This window comes from Schistocerca cancellata, chromosome 3, assembly GCF_023864275.1.
Source record: "Schistocerca cancellata isolate TAMUIC-IGC-003103 chromosome 3, iqSchCanc2.1, whole genome shotgun sequence".
In the NCBI taxonomy this organism is placed as follows: Eukaryota; Metazoa; Arthropoda; class Insecta; order Orthoptera; family Acrididae; genus Schistocerca; species Schistocerca cancellata.
Window position 1 is genome coordinate 945,199,451 of NC_064628.1, and position 18,130 is coordinate 945,217,580.

The window sequence follows — 18,130 nt, forward strand, 5'->3', positions numbered from 1 at the left end:
CTCGAGCAAGGTAATTTATATTTCAAGAGGAAATAGCAGCTCTTTGCTTGCAAATCTGTAATGCATTTCATCACCCGTTTTAATGAAGATGTCTTGTAACTTGCGAAAGATAATGCAAATTGTCGCGGAACTTCGAGTCTTCAAAGCAAAGCTTATAATAAAGGAGGCCAACACTACAGAACTCCCCTTAAGGAAAGACAAACAAGATTCTTCACAAACTACAAACTCCCATCGACAGTTAACAAAGTTCTGTTACTACTAACTCTTTACCTAACAAGGCATTTCAAGATCTAAACGATAAATTTTGTAACTATTTCATTGCTTCATGAAAGACCACTGGAAGAAATATACTGCTTTTCTTGTCTATCACTACGGATTGCTTGGTGTAATACTTGAGGACATTTTGAGGCACATGGAAATCCGGGATCCGAGCATTTACTTCGTCCATCTCGTATAAAGACTATCAATCTCTACTGTGTAGGCAGAAACTGCCTGCGAAAGGAGTCAAACATGAGATAAATATTCTGTCAATTACTTTGCATCGGAAATCATCTGATGTTCAGTTTTTGCAACCTCCCCCATATCTTCCGTTTGTTTCATTTTGTTAATGAGTAATACCATAGAACAACTTTTCCTTGCGTAAATCAATTTTATCATTGCTTTAGTCTTGAATCCTCAGTAGGTGACTGTTGCACATACAACATATAAACAGTTTCAACATCGTTGTAGAAAATTTCACGTTGTCCGCAACAATTTTGAGCTGATGCAGAGACCTTCCGAGCATCCAGTGCACATGCTTCAAACATTCTATTCTCTTGAAACAATCTGAAGGGTAAATCTCTAATGTGGTTTCTGTGCGTGTTTGTGTAAGAACAAGCACTGTCATCTATCGACACGAGGATGGAAATAAGCAACCTTCTTTGTTATTTTTTTCTCTGGATACAACTTTCATCTCTTATAACTTCATCTTCTGTTTTTGATATGTTTTAACTATGTGTCAGAGTAATGCCCGATGCATATATTTGTCACTAAAACAACGTGTAAGTTATCTGATTTGGTCGAGTTAGACAAACTCGAGAAACTTTCGTTTCATTCTCACGTAGTACATGTACGATTGGATTAGTTACATTGATTGATATCTTAACAGACGGCTAGGATACAAAGCAAAGTTGTTTAAACGGGCAGTACATTAATTGATATTGTATTTAGCGAGCGCATGTCCAAAACGTCTGTCCTTTTTGTACATAGCAAATCACAGTATTGAATAATAACGTTCATTGACGTCAAAGCTGTTATGAGAGCAGACATGTAAACTGATGTGACCAACAGTCAGTGCGCAGTTCAGGTGTTAAGGAGAGAGCAACTATAAACTGGAGGATCGTCAGTAACGGATGACGTTAATTACGATAACCATTTCTCCATCGCTGTCATTTGAATGGGACGGGACGTTCAGCTACGTGCAGTTACACGCGTTCTCCTCGCATTAGTGTTTTATTTCACTTCTTACGTTAGCCGATCTTCAACTGTAGGGTCTACGTAAACAACAAAGTGATTTTAAACGATACAATGGCAAGAGGAAAATACACCACAGTAAAAACAGGCAATGTAGAGGTTACTGTTGTCAGCGATGCTAAGTTAAAACATGTATAGGCAGAAATTTTAGATGTTGATATTGATAGAGAAAATACTGCCAAAGCGAAAGCGATAAGATGTGTTTTACGCGGGATCTGTTTGCTGCGATGCTACCCAAACACATACGGCGGCTGTGTGTCAACATCCTGTTAAAAACCCTGTCCCAAAGATATTTTTGGGCAGAATTCCTGTTACTGACGGGCCATTAAGTGGAATGAATTGCTTTTGTGCTTACCGTATACGTGTATTTTCAACCCGAAGATAAAACGCATTTAAAAATTAATTTACGCTGTATATCTTTTAGCACTAGAGCACAGCAACATACAGCAAATGGACTTTGAATGAAAAAGAAATACTTTCTCTCAAAGCTGTTCGATACCAAAGGTGTTATCAACCAGTGCTGCTTGCCAGACAGGTGAAATGAGAGATTACTCAAGTTTATTATTGCGTTAGCAGTCGGCTCAGGTATCACAACTTGTGGTCTGGTCATATTGTCCACAGGGGAAAATAAACAACCAGTAATCTCTTTGGTTGCTCTTTGAATCGGTTTGTCGAAACACCATAGAACTTTGTATTAAAATAAGTATTCGCAGTTATTCTAACTGTCACTAGATGAAGAAACAAGGGAAAATTTTGTTTCAGGTCTATTCTTTTTTATTGTTTGGTAATGATAAGAGAACTTTGAAATAGCAAAACAAATATCGACAGCTGACCACCGGATTCCATAAATTTTTCGAGCAGTATGCCTCAGGTTTCAGAACGTGTCTGGAGGCAATTCGTGCAGTCTTCTTGTAGACGTGCTCTGTTTACATGGTTACTATGTTTTGTGTTTTGTTTTCAACATGTTAATATGTGTTTTTCTTTCAGCTGAAAGGGACTTCCATAGTCCCAGTTCGTTTCCTCTGTTTTAAATACTCAGCTATTCTGTATATGTATAAAAGAGTAATATTATCTAGAACTTATGTAGAAAATCATATCATCATTGTTACGATACCTCCTCACTCTTTTGCATATATACGTCTAGTCTTTCCTCCAACTTTTGTATTTCATAGGTGCCTGCACTGCATCTCCTGATGTCTCATTACACATATTTGCCCACAGGGTCACAACATTCATTTGCTGAGTACCGGCTTCCCGACCCCAGAGTGCATGAGCTGGGGAATGGTGAGCGCCACCAGTAGTCCTCCGTCAGTGTAAGCTCTGGGCATACTTCAGCGACCACCATGCGGGACGACGGTAGAGCGTTGTGTGTCACAGGGAAAGAGAATCTCGGCTTGACCGCCTGGATCGCCAGAACGGTAAAAACCTCTATAAAACGCCCCTCGGTCTCAAGGTGTGCTGTGCACTGAAGACATGTGCGGCTGTTGAGGTGGAACAGATATTAACGACCAATCTCTGGAAAGCCTGCCACTCCTCAGTCGTACAAGGCTTACCTAGGCATGCAGGGCTCTGTCTAGGTGGACTGTCATTAGCCTAAATGGTCGTGGGACCACGATGTATCCTTTGAAATTTCCCTTTTCTCCTCCCAACAGAAAGGGTGAAACACTGAAAGGTACCAACACCCAGTCTAACAAGTGGGCTCGTGTAGCCAGTCTTCCTTAGTCAGGGGTTAAACAGACATCCTCAGTAACAGAACGTTGGTCAGAATGTTTTTTCGATTGTGAAACGAAAAGAGGATAACTTTGAGAAAGTTTCGCCTATACGAAAAGGATTAGAGGACGTCGAGTGTACTCTGAAATCTGTCAAGCGATTGCGAAACGAAAAACTGTTGGTTAACGCTGTTAGTTCCCAATAGGCGACAAACCTTGAGATGTCCTGCTAAACCCGCAGGACAAGACAAGTAGTAGGAATTGTGGAAGGGGGTCAGAATGAGCGACTGTCAGTTACACTCCAAACATAACACTTTATTTATTTGTCCAAACATTACAGCGCAACTTCTAAATTTGACTATCGATAGAAAACGTCTCTGCTTCTAGATCGGCTGAAGGCCCTTAAATTTAATACAAGTACCTTTTTTTTCGTTTTTTAAGGCCAAGCGATGTAAGACTTGACTAATCAGATAGATCACGTTTTTAAAAGCGGCTGGAAAGCCATAAACTTCAAACAACATAACTACAATAACTTTTCAACTGGTAGAAGTCCCAAGCTTTATGATCAATAAGAAACCTTACTTCAACACGACTAAAGGCCTTTGGTTAAAAAAAAAAAAAAAACCAGCAACCAATTCTCCAAGGCAGAAGGCCCAAAGCTTTTAACATTAAATGTTGATGTCAGGCTTGATAAGTAAGAATCATGGCTTGGTGAGCCACGAACCTCACAGCACCCAGAACAGCCCTCACACTCTCCGGCACTGTGCAGAGACCGCCAGCAGGCCTGGCCGACTGCGCAACTGGGGACTTGCTTGCTGATCCACTGCAACTGACCAACTCACCGCCAGTACGCCGAAAACATTTAAAACACGCGTTCAGTGGAAATGACACCAACCACACCCACAGTTTGACAAACACTTGCACAAAGGCTTGAACGACACTGAGCAGTGGCTGTGGAATCACGAAGACAAATCGGGAGTCGGTACGCACACCCAACTAACCCATAAACGATCAGTGAGCCAATTCATGTCATCCAGTAGGACGACTGACCTACGATCCACGAAGACCGTCCCCAGCTCAAGTGATGTGGGGCAGCAATGGTCGGGCGAGCCATGGACATCCAGGCCTCGCTGCTGCAACCAGCTCTACTGAACTATTTCCATGTTCCAACTCCACGACCGGCAGGCCCAAACTGCCCTCCTGGCACGTTCCTACTGACTCCACGACAGATGACAACTGGGAAGTAACATCAGTGCAGCAAAGATAACACATGATGGGCAGACAAAGCAGCAACTCAGTCACAACAGAAATTGAAAATAATATAACGAGGTGGCAACACGAAAAAAAACAGGAATAAAATAAGAGATGGCACGAACACGAGCCACGCACAGCTCAACCTCCCCCCCTCTCCCCTCAGACATGAACATGGGTGTCACATACAGAAATTAAATTAACCAGCAGCTCCTTCTGATGGCAAAGCCAATGGCCGAGAAAAGTGGCAAGCGGAACACACGCTCGGACGCACCCCTACACAAGGAACACGCACACTGGCTATTGACATTCCTGCCCCGGGTAGAGCCTGAGCTAAGTCCCCCAAGACGACCAACTCACAACCATTGCTAAGTCAGCAACGAAAATGGCGAAATACCCGCTCGGACTTAAAAAATGCAGAGGAAACATGTCCCCAGGCAACCCGACTTCCCTACACTGAAGAAGGCACCGAGATAAGCCTCTAAAGATGACCAATCTAAAGAAAATTCGAAGCTGAATCACCCAAAGGAGTTAGGAGAATTTTGAAGGACATAAAAGGTTGACCACCTACCGATAACTGACTAACTGTGCCTGCAGCCTATTTAATTGAGTGTCAGTAGGTTTGGTTCCCTCTAGAAGACAAATAGTGTCCTCAAGGCCTTTTAATAGCCTCAAACAGAAATTTAATCGCCGCTTCTGTCTCAGTGGAACACTTCTGTCGATTGGTTGGCGCCTTATTGCCAACTGCTACCCAAGGTGGTCTTTCCTGAGCAGGCCGATCCCCGGACACTGTCTGACTGCCATTATAACACGCACCTGAAACAAGTCACACTGAGAGCAATACAGTACCACCAAATATAAGCAGAAAAAAAGTGAAACTGACAGCAACTATAACGGCAAACAAAAGCGTAGCCACGCTCTGCAATCAGTGAGACGTCCTGCTAAAACTGCAGGACAGGACAAGTAGTGGGAATTGTGGAAGGGGGTCAGAATGAACGGCTGTCAGTTACACTCCAAACATAACACTTTATTTAGTTGTCCAAACATTACAGCGCAAACGTCTTTAATTCTAAAATGGCTGAATGCCTATGAATTAATTACAACTACTGTATTTTTTTTTTTTTTTTTTTTTTTTTTTTTAGACGGAAGTCTCTAGGCCTTAACCTTATGCAGATTTCATTCCAAGCATTGTGAGACTTGACTAGACAGGTAGATTAAATTTTTAAAAGTAGCTGAAGGGCCATAAGTTTAAAACAACAGAACTACAATAACTTTTCAACAGGGCAGAAGGCCCAAGCTTTATGACCAACACGAAACTTTACTTCAAAACGGCTGAAGACCTTTGTTTTACAAAAACTGCAACTAATTTTAAAAGTCAGAAGGCCCAAAGCTTTTAACCTTAAATATTGATGTAAGACTTGATAGGTAAGAATCCAAAATTTTTAAGTGGGTGAAGGCCCATCATTTTAAGAACAACACAACAAACTTTCAACAGGCAGAAGGCCCACAGCTTATCTTGAAAGAATGTAATACTTGATAAGTAAGATCCTTAAAACTTAAAGAAACTGAAGGCCAAAGTTTTTAAAAACAATATACTACAGTAAATTTTCAACAGGCAGAAAGCGCACAGCTTTATCTTCCGAAAGGTAATACTTGATAAGTAAGATCCTTAAAGAGGCTGAAGGCCGATGATTTTTAAGAAAACAATAAGATTAATTTTCAACAGGCAGAAAGTATATGATTTTAAAAACACAGTTACAAGCATACAAATCAAAACAATCGTCTCTGAGCCATTAAAAACACACAATTAAACGCCAATAAGAAAGGCAATATAGGCAACGGCGCTCAAAAGGTTCCAGGGGACACAGTCTGCCCATCAAATCTTAACGTTCACTTAGGTGAGACAAGAAGCCGGCCCAACTATACTCGATCCACAGGCGACACAACCACGAGACAGTCAGGGACTCACCGACAAGACGACTTGCTAACCACCACGAGGATTCCAAAGGCAAAAATGTTCCACAGCTAAATATACATTAAGCTGTCAAAAACTACACACCGTGTTGGACAGCGACAACAGGTGAGGAAAGGACACTCCCTGAATTTACGTCAGCGACCAGGGCAGGTAACTGGAACTTTAACGGCCACAAGGCAGAAAACTTCGCTGGTGCGCTTGAAATTCAAATCGACAAACATAGTTAATGCCATCACATGGCGGCTAAATCTTCACCAACTCGAAAACTCGCTGTTGCGCCCAGGAGTACCACCAACAGCGAACTACCAACCAAAACGTGAACAGACGTGGCTTCGGTAATTAAATCACCACTAAGTTTCATGTCATGGCTTGGTGAGCCACGAACCTCGCAGCACCTGGAACAGCCCTCACACACTCTGACACTGCACAGAGACCGCCAGCGGGCCCGGCCGACTGCTCCACTTGGAGATTTGCTCGCTGAACCGCTCCAACTGACCAACTCACTGCTAGTACGCCGACAACATTTAAAACGAGTTGTCAGTGGAAATGACACCAACTACACACACAGTCTGACAAACACTTACACGAAGACATGAACGACACTCAGCAGTGGCTGTGCAATCACGAAGAGAAATCGGGAGTCAGTACACACACACAGCCAATCCATAAACGATCGGCGATCCAATTCACGGCATCCAATAGGACGATCGACCGATAATGCACAAAGACCGTCGCCAGCTCAAGTGATGCGTGGCAGCAATGGTCGGGCGAGCCATGGACATCCAGGCCTCACTGCTGCTCCAACCCAACTGAACTAGTGCCGCGTTCCAACTCCACGACCGGCAGGCCCGAACTGCCCTCCTGGCACGTTCCAACTGACTCCGCAACAGACGACAACCAGGCAGTAATAGCTGTGCAGCAAAGACAACACGCGCGGGCTACATCGATAGGCGCTGCTGCTGCCGCTGACAGGCAGACAAAGCAGCAACTCAATGGCAACAGAAATTGAAACTAAGATAACGAGGTGGCAACACGAAAAAAAAGCACGATGTTAAATAAGAGATGGCATGAGAGCGAGCCACACACTACTCCAACCTCTAGAAAGATGAATGCCTTCGAGAACAAGCCATAGAAATGGATCACAACAACACCTTGAACACAGTAAAGGTATTGTGTCATGTACAGATATCCTAGATTTTCGCAAGGAGGAAATGAAACATGAGTGGTCTCAAGAAGGGTTCGTCGATGTGCAAAATATATTGAAAAGCGTGTATGGGGAGCTAGTAAAATCTGAGTTCATATTTACCTTCAATAGCACGAAAGGAGCATATCAAGGAACATTTCTCAAAATTTTCGCCCTATGACTTCAACCAAAGGTGGTGTTTTGAATGCTAGTGTTTCTGGCACACCAGCTTAGGATGTTAGAGTGAAACGACTTGTGGCAAATGTGAAAATATCATCCATGATGGCGTTGATTGCTCCTCTCCTCCAACGTGTGTAAACTGCTCTGGGGCTAACCCTGTCTAGAGTAGGGACTGCAGTGTCTTCCTTGAAGAAGAGAAGACTCAGGAGATTAAGATAATGAAATGCACTCTGGATGGTGGGGGCAAAAAGATTGCTTCTCCCTTAGAAAGCCTATTTCGACAGCCAATACTTCTACACAGACGGAAGTTCCTAGTGCCGGCATTAGTACCGGCGCTTGTCAGTGCGCTTGTCGAGCTGCAGTTGGTTCAGAACCCGTGGTCTCCCCCTGCACATCAGATAAAGTCACAGTTACCACCACTCCGGGGCTCCCGTTACTTCCAGAGGCAGCACTGTCTGTGCTGTTGCGATAGTTCAGACATAGTCCTTCCAGACCAAAAACCCAAATGTACAGCAACCACCACAGGTGAAAACAGGTGCTAGATCGTCAGACCTTGTCTATGTCATTTGACACGACGGTTCTGCTGCTTCTGCTTCAGGATCAATGAAATTCGAAGTAAGCCCAGGGCAACCATTTTGCCCCAAGACTGACCCTGAAACAGTTGTTGACTTTCTACCTCAGTGGAAGGACAGGGTGAAAGTACAGCCCTCGTGAAAAATCGATCCCATGCTACAGTGAAACTCAAATGGGTTGAGTTTTGAAAAACTGAAACTCCAGGGACAGGCCCAACCCTGTGCTTGAGTTTACAGGAAACACATTTCAAAGCGATTGAATCCCATGTGCTAGGGGTGTACTCAGCAATGAAAGGGACTCCTCACTGGGGAAAGCGCCAAGGGAGGTGTTGCTGGATTTGTCAATAACACACACCACTCCTATGCTCTATTCTTGGTTAATGACCTACAAGGAGCAAGTAACTAAAGTGCATGTGGGTCAGAACATCACTATCTGCTCCACATACTTAGCAGGATACAACAGAATTCAAGGCTCTTGCAGGCCTTATTGAACAATTCCCCTAAGCATTTTTCTCACTGGATGATTTCATTGCCCATAATGTATTACAGGGCTTATATTATTATTGTTCCAGGGATAAGTCTTGGAGAACCTAATGATGTCTCAGTAGCTCATGTAAGCACAATCAGCCCCACTCATTTTTCGGCTGCTACTAGGTTCAAATGGCTCTAAGCACTATGGGACTTGACATTTGAGGTCATCAGTCCTCTAGACTTAGAATTACTTAAACCTAACTAACCTAAGGACATCACACACATCCATGCACAAGGCAGGATTCGAACCTGCGACCGTAGCAGCAGCGTGATTCCGGACTGAAGAGCCTAGAACCGCTCGGCCTCAGCGGCCGGCTGCTACTAGGTTGTCCCCAGGCATTGACATGTCTTTCTGTTCTCCCACCATTATAGCTCAGTGAGAAGCAACTGATGACCCTCATTACAGTGACTGCTTCCCACTCTGGATTCACTTACTGGATGGAGGATTGCTTGAAGAGACACCACTGAGATCTAAGGTTGTAGTTTTAACTGGGCGCTGTTCAGCCAACTGCCTGTGTTTGAACACCATCAGTAATTGGTGGACCACATCACACGAGTGATCAATTATGCTGTTGAGCTTTTGATCCTAACATAAATCGTAGACAACAACAATTATTACGAAAAACCAAACGTAATATAAAACAAAAACTAACTTTAGGCAAAAACATAATTAGAAATAAACCTACAGGATAAACTTAACAATAAACAACTGAATTTCACACATCACTTATTTATAATGGTAACTATGTTAACATGTAACATCGCTGACCCTCTGTCATCCAACTTGTGACTTGCCCGGGGGTACACATGGCAGGGGTCCCTTAATTGCTGCTTCTTGACCATGCACCATGTCCACACTATGTACCTGACAATCATCCGTCGCCACACTGCTGACCGACCAACCTGAAACTATGTATCTAAAAATGCAAGCAGGTCAGGGGAGCCACTCAATGTCAAACACAACACTGTCCTACGTCATGTATGAACATCTATATTCTGAGACGATATGATTGCCCTGTTTACACTGTAAGTCACAAGTGTTTATGCCAACTTCTAGACAATTATATGTCCATAATATCACTTGGACGAGTGTACGCGTAACCGAACATGGCGCGGATGATTTTAAGACCATCGTTTATCTGTGCATTTATAGAGCACCTGACGATGATAATGTGCCGGTATGGGCTCATTGTGAATGAGATAAAATATAAACAACTTGCATAGCAGTGTAGCTGATATTATTCATAAATAATACCTTATGTTGTGCAAAGAATTTTCTGGTACACTTTTCTTTGAAGCATTCGGAGTTTTATGTCTACCACTATGGCACCAAATTTCTTTTAATTACTGTCTACAAGCCTCTGCTGTCAAAGTTTGGGTCCCATGAGAAACTTCTGGACAAAATGACGCAAGTGTTGCAGTGATGTTGTTGTTTCTAAGTGACTACACGTATGACATCAGTTACAGAACTACCACACAGAACTCTAATGCCGGATATCTGTTTCGTTTGTTTTGTGGCCTTAGTGCTGATTTTGACAGATGAGAGGCTCTCTTTGGCCTTTGGCACGAACCAGCGGTATAGCATTGACTAGTTTCCCATTGTGGCAGGATATGTGGCGGTAGGGACAAGTCGGGACCCATTCCTTTGCAGGGTGTTATCTGCGGTGTAGCAGGGCTCTCCTGAACATCTGCCTAAAGATATGGACTCCGAATTACGCACCTATTTTTTCCTTAGGCACAGACATAATGTTATGGATAAAACCATGCGGAGTATCGCGAGTTGTGTCTTCCGTCCTCAGCCCCAAGATATTGCAACTCCTCCACACTCCCTATTGTAGAATGTGTCAAATGAAAGCAATGGGGCAGCGTGACGTGTGTTGGTTTGACGTAGACATCGCCATTGCACGTACTGTCCGCAACTGCTGCCTCTGTACGCGTAATCAGTCGGCCCCAGCGTAACGTTCTAAATCATGGCCTCACACTGACCACCCATGCTAACGAGTACAGGTAGATTTTGCACGACCTTCAAGTAAAGCAGTGTGGTTGTTGGTCGTTGACACTCACCCTTTTTTTCCGTATGTGCAGCAAATGTCTACAACATCCTCTAGGGCCATGGTCTGGACCTTCTCTACTATCTTCGCTGTAGAAGGGGCCCCAGATACATCAGTTTCCGACACCAGCCCACAGCTTACGACTTCAGCGATTCAACGTGTTTTCAGACGTAATGGTATCGAGCACCTCACCACTGCCTTGTTCCGTCCGGCATCTAATTCGGAAACCGAGCGGCTGGTCAGGATTTTCAAGTCACTGACGAAAAATATATTCCCACTGGCGAACTCAAGCGATGCACTGAGCATCCGGCCACGTACCAGTCCACGCCTTTCAATGGGCATAACGCGGCCGTAATATTGCAATGGCGCTGACCGCATACTCTATTTGACCTCCCGCATCTGCTGGTGCAGGCTCTGGGCTCCCCACACCTTGCCATATTCTCGTATCGGCTCGCATTTGCGAGCTTCCACATTCCCCAAAGCCCCTGGTGGATCCTGGGTGCCATGTGGTAGAAGTTTTAAGGTTTTGTGACCTGTCCACTTGTTTATGCAAATGTATTAACAGAGTAATGTATTAACAGAGTAACGTATTAACAGAGTGACTGGCACGCCCATGTTTTTTGTAAGTGGTCAGCCAGTCACATATCCACGTGCTTTTCTTTTAGTTATTCTGTGATTATACTTTTGTTTTAATCTCATGCCTAAGACTTCTCACCTTACTCCGTACTATTAAGGCCTGTGAGGTACGGCGACTGTGGGCGTCAATGCGAGTGAGGTGGGAGTAAGTGAATGAGTGTCATTTAACAGATTTACTTCAAACTGTGAGACAACAACTTTAATAATTTTATCCCCATTCATTTTTTTAAATATGTGTAAGGGCCCTGATAACCTCGGCATTGAGTGCCGATAAACTGCAAACACACACACACACACACCAGGACGTCGTGGTTGTCAAGAGGAGGCGACAGATCTTCAAGGTCGAGGTCGACCAGGAGCAGCTGGTCCCTCACCGAAACAACTCCATCAAGGACGTGCCATTCGAGACACTGGCGGATATTCCAGTTTCACCTTTTCGCAATCTTTGATGCAGACGGCATAGCTCAGCCCATTTTCAGCCCTATGTGTCGATTAAACCGGGGGTGGTTTGTACATGACATTGATTAGGGCTTCCCACGAAATTTGAACATGTCAGATGGAACAAACACGGTTCATATACAGGGTGTTACAAAAAGGTACGACCAAACTTTCATGAAACATTCCTCTCACAAAAATAAAGAAAAGATGTTATGCCTAATTTCCATGTTAGAGCTCATTTTAGTTTCATCCACCTACGCACAATGGAGCACGTTATCATGATTTCATACGGGATACTCTACCTGTGCTGCTAGAACATGTGCCTTTACAAGTACGACAGAATATGTGGTTCATGCACGATGGAGCTCCTGCACATTTCAGTCGAAGTGTTCGTACGCTTCTCAACAACAGATTCGGTGACCGATGGATTGGTAGAGGCGGACCAATTCCATGGCCTCCACGCTCTCCTGACCTCAACCCTCTTGACTTTCATTTATGGAGGCATTTGAAAGCTCTTGTCTAAGCAACCCGGGTACCAAATGTAGAGACTCTTCGTGCTCGTATTGTGGACGGCTGTGATACAGTACGCCATTCTCCAGGGCTGCATCAGCGCTTCAGGGATTCCATGCGACGGAGGGTAGATACACGTATCCTCGCTAACGCAGGACATTTTGAACATTTCCTGTAACAAAGTGTTTGAAGTCACGCTGGTACGTTCTGTTGCTGTGTGTTTCCATTCCATGATTAATGTGATTTGAAGAGAAGTAATAAAATGAGCTCTAACATGGAAAGTAAGCGTTTCCGGACACATGTCCACATAACATATTTTCTTTCTTTGTGTGTGAGGAATGTTTCCTGGAAGTTTGGCCGTACCTTCTTGTAACAACCTGTATACAGGGTGAGTCACCTAACGTTACCGCTGGATATATTTCGTAAACCACATCAAATACTGACGAACCGATACCACAGACCAAACGTGAGGAGAAGGGCTAGTGTAATTGTTTAATACAAACCATTCAAAAATGCACGGAAGTATGTTTTTTAACATAGACCTACGTTTTCTTAAATGGAACCACGTTAGTTTTGTTAGGACATCTGAACATATAAACAAATACGTAATCAGTGCCGTTTGTTGCATTGTAAAATATTAATTACATCCGGAGATATTGTAACCTAAAGTTGACGCTTGAGTACCACTCCTCCGCTGTTCGATCGTGTGTATCGGAGAGCACCGAATTACGTAGGGAACGGTGATGGACCTTAGATACAGAAGAGACAGGAACAGCACGTTACGTCCACATGCTAACACCATTTTATTGGTCTTTTTCACTGACGCACATGTATATTACCATAAGGGGTCAGGTACATGTACACACGTGGTTTCCGTTTTCAATTACGGAGTGGAATAGAGTGTGTCCCGATATGTCAGGCCAATAGATGTTCAATGTGGTGGCCATCATTTGCTGCACACAATTGCAATCTCTGGCGTAATGAATGTCGTACACGCCGCAGTACATCTGGTGTAATGTCGTCGCAGGCTGCCACAATACCTTGTTTCATATCGTCTGGGATTGTAGGCACACCACGGTACACATTCTCCTTTAACGTACCCCACAGAAAGAAGTCCAGAGGGGTAAGATCAGGAGAACGGGCTGGCCAATTTATGCGTCCTCCACGTCCTATGAAACGCCCGTGGAACATCCTGTCAAGGGTCAGCCTAGTGTTAATTGCAGAATGTGCAGGTGCACAATCATGCTGATACCACATACGTCGACGCGTTTCCAGTGAGACATTTTCGAGCAACGTTGGCAGATCATTCTGTAGAAACGCGATGTATGTTGCAGTGCTCTCCGGTACACACGATCGAACAGCGGAGGAATGGTACTCAAGCGTCAACTTTAGGTTACAATATCTCCGGATGTAATTAATATTTTACAATGCAACAAACGGCACTGATTACGTATTTGTTTATATGTTCAGATGTCCTAACAAAACTAACGTGGTTCCATTTAAGAAAACGTAGGTTTTGAAACGTCCCCTTAGAACAATTGTACACGACTGAGCTTAAACTGACACACAATATTTTTAGCGCAACGCAATCTGACTTTCAATAATCCCTACAAAAGAATGGCCCTGAGTAACATTAAACTATACCTTTCACAAATCACTTACCTCACAAAAATCTTCGTTACTGGAACTACTGCAATACAGCGAGCGCCACTACTGCCAGCTAAATAAAAGATTCAAACTACTGAAGGCACTAACTACTGATAGGGATAGTTAGCAAATGAAAGATATTAATAGAGAACAAACAATGTATTTACCTTAATATTCGTAATTGACATCCAGTATTACAAATTATCAAAACTCCGCCATCTCTCTCCCCACATCCACCACTGCTGGCGGCTCACCTCCAACTGCGCAACGCTACGCGCTGTTCACATCCAGCTGCCGCTGCCCAACACTACAATGGCAGACAACAATGCAAACTAGCACACAGAGCGCTACGTAACTTTGTCAATAAGAAAACATAAACAGCCTACTTACATAGCCCCCATGCTCCCCACAAAAAATTTTACAAATGGTGTTGGGCACTGGCCAATACTGATTTGAAAAAATTTTTCATAATTACAGTAAGAAAGATATCAAATGCACACACTTATTAATACAATGTTGGTCAAAAGCTAAAATTTTCTCACAGTCCATAAAGACAGTCCAGATCATTCATCATAATAGTAATTACAGTTTTTTTTCACAAAGTCTCATTAGTAAAAAAAAATTGCACACAGAAGTAGTGGATTTCCATGCAGTGTTGAAGAAGTAGTGGTGTCCTTCCAACGGAAAGACAGTGCTGACTCTTGACATGCTGACAGGTAATGGGCCACAATGGAGCAAACCCACAGCAGAGTCATTCGAAGTTCTGACGAATATTGGTAGGTAGATCATCACAGAGCAGACCCACTGTAGTCCTGGTAGAGGTTACGGTATTGGTGGGCCACCAGAGTTGCAGACCCACTGTAGTCCTTGTAGAAATAATGGTATTTGTGAGTCATCAAAGATGCAGACCCACTGCAGTCCTTGTAGAAATAATGGTATTGGTGGGCCATCAAAGATACAGGCCCACTGTAATCCTTGTAGAGATGGCCAGCAGCCATCTGTTGTGACTGTGCGGGTGCACAATCACCATCGAAGAGTCTTGCAGATAATATAGCAAGTTCATAACCACCACTTGTGCACTCACAAACTTTTTGGAGTTGTCCTTAGAACCAGCAATGCTGTTATCCAGTCCCTTGCTGAATTATTAACACATGTTCAAACACTAACAGTCCCTACTCCTCACATATTGTCCATATATTATGACCACCAGAAACGTGTGCAGTGAAATGAATGCTTACAAGTTACTTAATGTGATAAACTGGTGTCAATTACAATTATATAACATGAGAATACAATTACAAAGGCACAAAATACATCATTAAAGAACATAACAATACAGATAACATTTGTAGTACAGGCTTTACAACAGAATAGAAATAAACATATACATCAGGGTTACAGGAATTACAACATGAGTACATACATAAGAGATCAGAATAACTTTTGTAACATCAACTTCACACATGAGCATTAAAACAAAACAGAATAAATAATGTCTAAACATCTTTACAAAGTAAATAACATATTATTAATGCCAATTATATTTGAGGATAACAGTATTCCTCATCATAGTGAATATAGCTTAGTATTAGAAGAAGAAAAAATTCTATGAAACTACACAGAGACAGGAAGAAAACAAATACACAAGGGTACACAAACACATAGTGGGATAAGACAAAAGGGAAGGACAGGGTTTGTTTTACTGCAGTATTTTGCATGGAGATCTCCCTTCGTTCATCATTATTCCCAAAAGTCCTATTTATACCTCCTTCCTGTATTCTATTCATATCTCTTTCGAAATAAGTATTTCTGATTGTACAATACTCATTTTGGCCCAAATCTTTTTCCTATAACTTCTCAATGCATTCTTTCCCTACTGTCCATAGTCAGTTTCTTATATAGTCTACCCCTCTTAAGCTAACTTAAATCTACTGAGCTCAGATGCTAAACTAAGGGATGAGGCAATGCAGCAGCACATAACAAATTAACACAAACATCAATGACAAAAAATGACAATTTGCAAAGCAAGCAGCAGTAAATCTAAATTAACAGATAAAATGCAAAATTACAACTAATATGAGCCAATGTGCAGCAACAAGAAAAGCTTAACAGAGTAACACAAAGTTAAATTTAGCAGCACTATGCCTGGCAAACAGCAGCAACTTATACCTAAACATGACATAGCTCAAGCAGAAAAAATATTACAGTAAAAACAACAATGCAGACAAGGGAAATGTCTATTCACATCTTAATGTCTATGTAATTAAAGTGGTGCACCATAACAACTTATTGTAAAAAAATATTACCATGTACTTGAAAAGAAAATTATGTGTTACTGTTACTAGTTCCTTCTTATTGTTCTTTCCTTTCCAAGTGCTCCTTTTTTAAGGAATGTGGATCATAAAATAATTATTTAATAGATCTGTTGACAGAAAGTGTTCACATTAGCAAATGCATTTTATTTTATAAAAGCAATGCTGCAACACAGCTGGAAACCAGATATCAAATGAAATAAGCAATTACGCAAACCAAAGCATAAAAATATCATTCAATAGGTATGTAACATTTCATAAGTTAGTAGAAATTCTCTCAACTCTCGTAGAAAGACACTTGTCATAATCAGGTGTGCAGATGTACGAATATTTCTCATCAATTCATAAGAATTTCAGTAATTAGCACGAAGTACGAGTAATCATATGTTTTCAGGTAATGAGTGTGTAATATTTACGATGCTTTCTACAAAAGAATGTCAATAGCAAGGTTAATGGAAGTAATGAGGGTGTTGCATTTGCAATATTTTCTCTAAAGGAATGTCAATGGCGAGGATAAAGGCCTGCCTTCTTTGTTTTTTTTCTACCTGTGCTTCCGGAAAGGCACACCCTAATGGCTTGTTCTCCAGGTGTTTGACACAGCTGTGTGCCCACGACGCATTACGTGCAGGTGGTCACTTAACTTTCTTACGGAAATATTTACGACACCAGTTTCCGCTACAGTGACAGTCTCATATGAAAATTTCACAGGTCGAAAATTTACATCACAAGAGTGTAGAAACAAAATCCTATGAATATAACAGTGTCCAAAAAAAATTTCACCGGCACTGTGATACATTCACGCATTTACACACACATTTCATAACTCTTAAAGTACGATTCTCGGTTTCCAACATCCTTTTTCACAAGTCAAGAGTCCTTAACTTCTTTCATTATTCATATACATATAAACACGTAATCACATTCCTCATATATGGTAGCATCATCTTATTGACATAAACATACCTCAACAACATAATACACATCGTCATCATAAAAATAACACCTCAGTCAAATCTCAAAATCGTCGTAGCTTTCTGCAATAATTTCAAAACCTAAAGAAAATTCTCTGCTCATGTCAATAGTGTCATCTACCTCAAACGTACTTTAAAAATCATAATCTCATACCAAATACATCATTCAAAGATCTCATAGTATCACAATGGTTCCGAAAAAATATGAAAGTTCACACAGTACAGACAGAATACAATTTCATAAGTGTGAAGTTACTCAACGGTGTAATTGCGTAAACATCTGTCACTGACGTAGTAAAAAAAAATGTTTATCTCTCAGTTAAATGATCAGATAGCTGTGTAATTTTGTGTTGGAGAAATATGGTACCGATGTGTAAAGTTGTATAAGCAAATACCATATTAGCTAGGGCTCCTTGTGCTTGCCACACACATGGTACACAAAGTAAGCGTGTACCCCCTTGAGGTTTATTGTAATTATACCCTCAGGTGTTACAGATTACAAGAATGGAATGAAATGTATTACAGAAAACCTTTGTATCATTGTATTTCAAATATCTTTGAAAATAAATGTTTTTAGTACAAAATTAATCACTCAAATACATGTCCTGTAGCGCTAAATGTGCGTCTTGCTGTAAGATAATCTCTGTGGGAG